Source organism: Cibotium barometz, chromosome 24 (genome assembly GCF_041138505.1).
Source record: "Cibotium barometz isolate CiBa-2024 chromosome 24, ASM4113850v1, whole genome shotgun sequence".
NCBI lineage: Eukaryota > Viridiplantae > Streptophyta > Polypodiopsida > Cyatheales > Cibotiaceae > Cibotium > Cibotium barometz.
This window is the reverse complement of record NC_141069.1, coordinates 29,357,236-29,366,912: the sequence shown is the minus strand read 5'-3', so window position 1 is coordinate 29,366,912 and position 9,677 is coordinate 29,357,236. Positions and strand designations below refer to the sequence as shown.

At 39.6% G+C, this 9,677-nt stretch overlaps 1 pseudogene; it reads left to right on the top strand.

Moving 5' to 3' along the window:
- Positions 1 to 6,325: 6,325 nt before the first annotated feature.
- Positions 6,326 to 6,994, top strand: LOC147625146 (secreted RxLR effector protein 161 pseudogene; annotated as a pseudogene).
- Positions 6,995 to 9,677: the final 2,683 nt, after the last annotated feature.

Genomic DNA, 9,677 nt, shown 5'->3' with positions numbered 1-9,677 from the left:
ATTTGAACCGATTTCAAAAAACCATGATTAATTTAAAAACGAGAGCAACAAGAATACAAAATGAGTGCTCAAATCATCACAAAATTACAATAGAAGGAATTTAGATTATGTCAGATGATGGCTGGAAGAGCATCAATAGGCTCACAAAAAAATCAGAGCACCTGTTGCCCACTCTAAAGATATTGTAATCGCCTTCTCCATGCAATGGCCAATCTATGTCCACACAATAATAGTCATGATAAAAATGAAAAAACCCCATATTATGCATCCTTTTTGTGACTAAAACGTGAGAGCCAATACCTTTCTACCATTCAATTTAAAGCTTGCAGTAGAGAGTCCCTTGAACCCCATGTTTCCAAGGTGGTCACAAACATTTGATAAGGTCCAACTCTCTCTTTCTTGAATGAGATGAATTCCATTACTTGGAAAACATATGTAGAGATCTAAGACTTTTATGACCTCCTCCTATGCTTGAAGTGGAGCCCATGTATTTCTTTTCCAATGCCATCGTTCATATATAAAATAGATGCTTAAAGTAGAGTGTGCTTTCAAGAATGTGAAGCAAATGGAGGAGATTACAACATTACATTTAAACTTCTCATCCTTGAGCACCCTTCAACCATGTCGGCAACCGCCTCCAAATAGATCAGACAACTTGCGCATTTGCACTCTTGCATGCAAACATGGTAGGGGTTCCTTTACAATTCATAGCATTAAACATCTGAGAAAACACATGGATTAGGCAAGCCCAGTAGAGGTGAACTAATCTAGAGGCTTGACTGTATTTCAATGAAGCAAGAATGTCATTGGCCATCTTTGTTTTCAAAGAGATCACAATCCAAGCATCTAGTGTTGGACATTCTTGACTAGAAAGGAGAGGTAACGGGATTTCTTCAAGGCATCCAAAACCCCCATCTTTTTTGGGAACAACATCGTTATGGGAATAAAATGAATCCCTTCTTTGGAGAGGATAGAGGGAACTACATCATGAAATAGCAGGTTCCCTATATGAGCATGCATGCCATAGAGTTAACCTGTTAGGCTACGTAAATGATACTCCTCTACCAGATTGGAGGGGAAAATATCTGAAAATATATTTAAAAATTAAACATAAAAGAAAAAGTCAAAAGACAAGTGTTTTCAAATCCAATACAATGTTACATACAATTATAGGGGAACTTCGAGGTGTTTCATTGTGGCTGTAGGTGATTGTCTGACAAAGAGTAAACATGTTGGATAAGGTCCACTACTCCATTATAGGGGAACTTCGAGGTGTTTCATTGTGGCTATAGGTGAATGTCTGACAAAGAGTAAACATGTTGGACAAGGTCTTGAAACTCATTATCCAACCTTTCTAGTGTCAATCAAGTACATGCCGACCCCTGACTCGATGGACTCCAACAACTGAAGGTCGCATGTACACCCAATCCCCCATTTGGAACTGCTGCTCAATCCAAGCTCCTTCAATGTTCCTAGTATTGCACAACATCATAGAATTTATCTGCTCTCTTAGGCGTCTACTTGAGCCTTACATGATCACTGATATGAATTTGAAAGAAGGGAATGTAAATAGGAGAGAGAGAGAGAGAGAGAGAGAGAGAGCTGTGGAAAAGGAAAACCTATAGTAATGACAATAATGGTATTCTAATAAAAAACAACAAGTTTGATTGCTCAAGGAAGAGGTGAAGGGATGAAGATTACTCAGAGAGAGAGAGAGAGAGAGAGAGAGAGAGAGAGAGAGAGAACTATGGAGATGTATAGAGAGAGAGAGAGCTATGGAGATGTAGGTTGCAGGTTTGCAGTAGAAGAGGGAGAAGAGTGAGTGAGGCTATAGGTTATGGAGTCTAGAGAGAGATTGAAGGTCCAAAAAATAAATTTCTATTGTGTGTATGACTTAGGAAGTCTTTTTGGAGGGAGAAATTAATTTTTGAAAAAGTCAATTTTTGGGCCTTTTTCCATGCGCGGGAGGCTTTTAGAGAGCATGTAGAGGTTCAAAATTGATTTTTTGATATATATACTACTTGACATATGTTTTGAGAGGGAAATTTTGAATTTTGGAGACTTTGTTGAAAAAGTCAATTTTTTGGGTCATTTAATGGCCTAGAATCCTCTTGTATTCCGTGATATTTTTCTCACTTTACCTAATATTGACTTACCGACCTATTCAAGAAAAAATTGGATGAATTTTTACTAGTCTTCTTCAACGTCATACTCATCTACTCAAAGAGTGAATCAAGCCATGAGGAGCATCTTTGAAGAGTCCTCCACATTATTAGAAGGGAAAGGTTGTTTGCCAAGAAAAGCAAGTGTTCATTCTTCACAGAGAGGGTGTCCTACTTAGGGTATGTGTTTTCAAGAGAAGGGCTTTCTCTAGATCCTGGAAAGGTAGAAGCCATCGTCAATTGGCCAATTCCCAAAAATGTCACTAAAATTCGTAGTTTCATGGGTTTAGCAGGTTGGTGCCGGGTCTTTATGAAGGAATATGCTAAGATAGCCACACCACTAATAGAACTGACAAGAAACAATGAGCCATTTTTTTGGAATGAAAGAAGACAGTAGAGTTTTGATGGAATCAAGGACATTCTTGCATCCTTCCCTATATTAAAGCTACAAGATTTCACCCAACCATTCAAAGTCGTAGTAGATGCCTATAACCAAGGTGTAGGAGGGATTCTGAAACAAGAGAGTCATCTGATAGCTTATGAGTCCCGATAGCTACAAACTCATGAGAAAAACTACCATACTCATGACTTGGAGCTACTAGCAGTAATTTATGCTCTAAAAATATGGAGGCATTACCTGCTAGGGAGAATGTTCCAACTTGTCACAGATCACAAGGGCTTAAAGTGGATCTTCACTCTGCCAGATCTCAATATGAGGCAAAGAAGATGGGTAGAATTTCTGCAGGAGTTTGATTTTGAGATCAAGTTCAAGCCAGGAAAACAGAATGCTACCACCGATGCTCTAAGCAGAAGAGTAATATCACTAAGTATCTCCATCATTCAGTCAAACTTACCAGTAGAAATTCAAGCAAAAATGAAATAAGATGAGTCCTTTGGACCCTTCCTTAAGGATCTACAAGAAGGGAAAATTCAAAAGAAGTTGGAAGATTATGCAATAGAAGATGACCAGTTGTTTTACTCCAAAAGGTTGTGTGTTCCTAAAGCTAAGAAAAAAGATTCTCCAGGAAGCTCATGAGGGACCCTTGGCAAGTAATCCTAGTTACCATAAGATGTATGAGAGTCTAAGAAAGAGCTTCTTCTAGCCAAGGATGAAAAAGGACGCTATAGAATTCACCAAATGTCTAGTGTGCCAAAAAGTCAAGGAAGAAAGAGTCGGGTTACCAGGACTGCTTCATCCTTTAGACATCCCTGAGATAAAGTGGGAATGCATTAGCATGGACTTTGTGAGAGGATTACCTATAGTAGCAGGCGGTTACAACTCTATTTTTGTCATAGTGGATAAGTTCACTAAAGTAGCTCATCTACTTTCAGTCAAGAAAATCTTCTCAGTATCGGGTATTGCCAGAATTTTCATCAAGGATATAGTCTGATTGCATGGATTCCCTTGCCGGATAATTATGATAGAGATGCCAAATTTACCTCAAAGTTTTGGAAATCCTTATTTGAAGTAGTGGGCACAGAGCTAAACATGAGTACAACATTTCACCTTGAATCTGATGGGTAGACTGAGAGGGTGAATCAAGTCATTGAAGATATGCTACAAGCTTACTACAATTAGTAGCTCCCTCTCTCTGATTTGCTCAGACCAAAGAAGCTCTCTCTCTCTCTCTCTCTCTCTCTCTCTCTCTCTCTCTCTCTCTCTCTCTCTCTCTCTCTCTCTCTCTCTCTCTCTCTCTCTCTCGGCATCAAGTATGTGGAAAAGGAACCCTCTCTCTGTGCACTAGAGGAAGCAGCCCGAGCACTCTCTCTTCTCTTTGATTGGCATAGCCCCACAAGCTCTCTCTCTCTCTCGCTCTCTGATTTGAGTAGTCAAAGGACTCTCTCCTTCTCTTTGTTCTAGTAGCCCAAAGGACTCTCTCTCTCTCTCTCTCTCTCTCTCTCTCTCTCTCTCTCTATGCACCAAGGACTCTCTCTCTAGTCCTACAGAAGGTTAGCCTTGCAATGGATTTTTTGTGGAATTCTCTCGTTGTTGCTTCCCCTTATTGTTGGTTTCAACATAGGTGAGTTGGCCTACCGGTACGAAGTGTGAATGTGGGACTTGTGTGAATAAATGATCTTATAAAGGCATGGAATTCTCCTTGTTTTCACTTTAGTACTAGATTCATTATATCTGAACCGATCATGCATCTAAGAGGTTGAAGGTGGCCTTGTGGTAATATATGCTCTGATGTGGGTACAAAGGAAGGATCTCTCTTTAAATTATTAGTTGCACTATGGTGGAATTTGCCTGCATACATAAAGGTTTGAATGAAGTTGAGTAAATACTTGTATATGCTCTTATGTGGGTGAAGTTTTTCTTAACTTCTTTCCCTAGTTCTTGATTTCACTATGAAAGAATATGCCCTGCATCCCTAAAGCTTTCATAAAAACATAGAGTGAAGGTTTGATCCGATGTGCAGATCAACGGGAAATTAAAGATGAAGATCAATGGGACATAAAAGCACTTATAAGTTTATCCCGGGAGCTTACACGTAAAACAACACATGTAAGATTTCCCATAAAATAGCTTATGCAATATTTTCTATAAAGATCCCGAGTAGCCAAATGGGCTCGATAAGAGTTCCAATTTGTATTCATGATGTAGAACTCTTTTTAGCATTTTGGCCGGGCACCTACTAGTGTGAAGAGGAAGTAAGGTTTGGGGGAAAAAGGGGGAAAGTTAGGGATTTGGGACATCATTTGGAGAACACACATACTGGAGAAGCTTGAGAGCTCCCATCTTCCTCTCTGCGGTGAAGCTCTTCCCTCTCTCTATTCTACATTGTATGAGCATTTCTCTTCTATTCTATCAAGTAATGAAGATGTTTATCTCCTTCTTCTCCTTCTCTATTGTTTCTTGTATGAGTGAACTATAGCTTGAAGTGTGGAGCTTGTGGGTTTGAGCAAGCTCACCATTAAAGCTTGTGGGTTCTTTAACATGCTTAGCCATAGCAATGTTGAAGTTTGTAGTTTTTGATGAGCTGAGCAGTTGGTATGGTACACAAAAATTTATGCATGTTGATGTTGAGAAAGAAGAAGTGCAGGAAAAAGGACAGCAGCAGGAATCATAGGTATTGACGGATGGGAGTTCAAACACTCCATCTAAGAGTGTTAATCCATGGTCAGATAGATTGAGATCTAGCTCACCAAATGTATCAGTTGGAAGTGTTGGAAGTAAAACAGGTTCAGCAAAAGGAAAGGAAAAGTTGGATGTTTTTGATGTAGGTCATTCAAGTGGTAATGAAAGTTTGGACGAAGAATTTGGAATACCTACTGTTCGCATACCTGGTGTACAAAGAGTGCAGGATGTAAGTAAAGAGGTGCGCAGGCCTTCATGCATAAAGTATCTAGTTAATAGATTGAGGTATGATAGTCTTTCTGTGCATCATTATGCATATATGGTTAAGGTTGTGCAGGACATTGAGCCTACTTGTTTTAAGGATGCTGTTGGCATACCTGAATGGGATGTTGTTATGGATGAAGAAGTGAATGCACTTGATGATAATGTTACTTGGGAATTAACACCACTACCAGAAGAGAAGAAAGCAATTGGATGTAAGTGGATCTATAAGACAAACGTAATGCAGATGGTTCAATAAGTAGGTACAAGGCTAGACTAGTAGCCAAAGGATATGCCCAGACATATGGTATAGATTTTGAGGAAATGTTCAGCCCTATTGCAAAGATGGTGATTGTGAGAGCTGTGATTGCTATGGCGGCTGCAAAGAGATGGGATTTACATCAAATGGATGTGAAAAATTCTTTTTTGAATGGAGAGTTATAGGACAAATTTTACATGGAGTAGCTAGAGGGATATGTACACCCAGAGTTTCCAGGTTACGTGTGTAAGTTGAAGAAAGCTTTGTATGGTTTAAAGCAAGCACCCAAAGCATGGATAGATAGAATAAGCAGGTTTTTGTAGAGTATTGGATTTGTGATTAGCAATGTTGATTACTCTATGTATGTGAAGAAAACAGATGCAGGTTTGGTCGTGTGACGATAAGATTCAAATTGCAAATGTAAAGAAGGTGCTTGGGACTAAATTTGACATGAAAGATTTGGGAGAGTTGATGTACTTCTTGGGCATAGAAGTGATAAGGACATCATAGGGTATATGGTTATTAAAAAGAAAGTATGTGCTAGATATGCTACAAAAATATGGTATGACGGCATGTAAGCCTATGTCTACTCCACTTGAGAAGAATGTGAAGCTAAGAGCTTATTTGGGAGATGTATTGGAAGATCCAACTATGTACAGGAAAATGGTTGGAAGTTTGATTCATACGACACTGACCAGACCAGATATGTGTCATGATGTGGGAGTGTTGAGTCAGTTCATACAGGTGCCAAGAAAGCCACATTTAGATGCGGCAAGGAGAGCATTGTGTTATGAAAAGGGCACACTGAATTATGGTTTATTTTATGAATATGGAGCTGAAATTGAAGTGTTTGGTTACACTGATGTAGATTGGGCAGGATCTATATATTACAAAAGATCCACAAGTGGATATGTTTTTAGCATTGGAAGTGCAACAGTGAGTTGGAGTAGTAAGAAGCAACCAACAGTTGCTTTGTCTAGCATAGAGGTAGAGTACAGAGAAGCAGCAATGGCTGCATGTGAGATAGCTTGGCTATGCAAGCTATTGTCAAATTTGGAACATGATGTGCACGAGCCTGTGACACTGTATTGTGACAACATGAGCAGTATACAGCTAGCAAACAATCCAATGTTTCATGCAAGGACAAAACACATTGAAGTTCATTATCATTACATACAGGAGAAGGTTCTTGCTAGAGAGATTGATTTGGTGTATGTGAATACACATGAGTAGGTAGCTGATATCTTTACAAAGTCTTTGGGAGCAGAGAAGCAGCATAGGTTCAGGAGCATGATGGGAATATAGGACATTGGTTCAAGCTTGAGAGAAGAGTGTTGAAATATCAAGCTCGAGGGGTGACCCACCGGGATGACTGGTCGACTACACCGACTATGCGTCGACTAGCTAGAGCCAGTGTGACTGACGGGATCTGCTGGAGATACTCATTTATGATGAGGAGGATGACTACACACCGTCTACAGCTGGCATACCCACTTAGCCAGTTTTAGATTCTAGATTTATCACACCGTTGTTTTTAGGGTTTCTCCCTTCCCATATTATTATTGATGTAGATTCATTTATGTAGAGTTGAGTTATTAGAAGAAGAAGAAGAAGAAAAGAGACTTTTCCTCCATCTCTGTGTGTCTGTGTTGAGCGAGGAAGAGAGCTTCTTGTGTGTGTGTGTGTGTGTGTGTGTGTGTGTGTGTGTGTGTGTGTGTGTGTGTGTGAGAGAGAGAGAGAGAGAGAGAGAGAGAGAGAGAGAGACCCACAGCATAGCCAAGCACGCACCCCTGTGTTTTCTCATTTAAAAACACAGGGCTATCATGAGGGGAAATCTCAACTATGGCTACCAAAATCCTTGGTGCAAACAAAACCAAGCAAAAGCATCCCTAAAGCAAACCAACCTTGAGTACAAAGGTATACAAAGCAATGGAGGCCAAAAGAAGCTGCTGCACACAATATACCAAGCAATGAAGTTACCACGCCAAAAATCTTGACATGCAAAAAAATATGGGTGCCAAAAATCTCAAAGTTCAATCCTTTGTCTCAAGCTATATCTCAAGCTATAACAGGTAAACAAGAGCAAAGGTGGGTTCCTAAAAAGTGTGTTGCTATTAAAAGACAACAAACCTCCTCAAAGCCTACACTCAACAAAGTTCAAAAGTGGATCCCTAAGCAATGTTCAAGTGTTGTTGGTCTGGAAGAAGAAGATTTAGAGAAAATGGTGAATGAGATACTTTGCCAATGGAGCACTTACTAACTTCTTGCAATGGGGAATCAAACTCAAAAAGTCTCAATCAAGAAGGTTCACTACCCAAGGTACGACAATTTAATATCTATGTACTCCAAGACACAAACAAAAAAAGTCCAAGTTGCTACCAATCAACACTTGTCGGTATGCATAAGAGTCAAGAATCGGGCAACCAAGCCGGCAAATGAGTGAGGTATCAATCCCAAAGCTTCAAGTTCTATCTACTCTGTGATGATAAATGTTGCATGCAGTACACAATTTTTTTGTTTTCATCTTTTGGTGTGTACTATTGCTTGAACACAAGATGACCAACAAAAGGACAAGCATACAAAGGTCATCAAAAAGACACAAACAAAACCTTCACAATTTACAAGAATGGGGAGTTACTGCTTTTGACACTCAATAGGAAACAAATAAACATCTCACTTATGGAAGTGTCAATCCTTCAACACACTAACAAGCACTACAGTCCATGTACATCCGACCTTCAATGCCACCTAACAAAGGTGATGTCATAGCTTGGGCTTTTCCTCACAATTCTTCTGCTTCAACTACCGCAAGAACTCCAAAGATAGAAAAAGTCAATTCATCCACCTACTCCATCATGACCAACAAAGGATGAAGACCAAAGAGAGTTCAACAAGCTTACAAAACCTCTTCAAAATCTATTTCCTTTCTTTCCAACAAGCCATCAGAGCTTTGAATAACCCAAGGTATATCATCAAAAAGCTCTATACAACCACAAAAACTCTTCAACAAAATCCATCCATGACAAAGCCCTTCGCGCGGATGCTCAGGATTCAAAAGGGGGGAGTGATCCAATGTAGATCAGTGGGACATTAAAGATGCAGATCAATGGTACATAAAAGCACTTATAAGTTTATCCTGGGAGCTTGCCCATAAAATAGCACATGTAAGATTTCCCAGAGTAGCCAAATGGGCATGATAAGAGTTCCAATTTGTATTCATGATGTAGAACTCTTTTTAGCATTTTGGCCAAATAATGGCTGGGCACCTAGTGTGAAGAGGAAGTAGGGTTTGGGAGAAAAAGAGGAAAAGTTAGGGATTTGGGACATCATTTGGAAAACACACATATTGGAGAAGCTTGAGAGCTCCCATCTCCCTCTTCGTGGTGAAGCTCTTCCCTCTCTCTATTCTACATTGTATGAGCATTGCTCTTCTATTCTATCAAGTAATGAAGATGTTTATCTCCTTCTCTATTGTTTCTTGTATGAGTGAAGTCCATCTTGAAGTGTGGAGCTCATGGGTTTGAGTAAGCTCACCATTAAAGCTTGTGGGTTCTTTAACATGCTTAGACATAGCAATGTTGAAGTTCCTAAGTGCTTAAATGCTTGATTTGAAGTGTGTGTGAGTTGATTTAATTTTCAAGATTTCCATTAAAGCTTGCATAAAGCTTGTTTGAAGTAGCAGTGATTGGGGTTGAGAAGTGTGTGTGAGTTGATTTAATTTTCAAGCTTTCCATTAAAGCTTGCATAAAGCTTGTTTGAAGTAGCAGTGATTGGGGTTGAGAAGTGAACCATTGGGCTTGGGAACGGGGTTCTTTAAGTGCTAATGTGGAGTTGCTTGATAGTAGGAATAAGCTTTGGCATCTCATGTGTGTGTGTATTCGAGTGGTCTAGTGTGTATGTATTTATCACTTCTCTC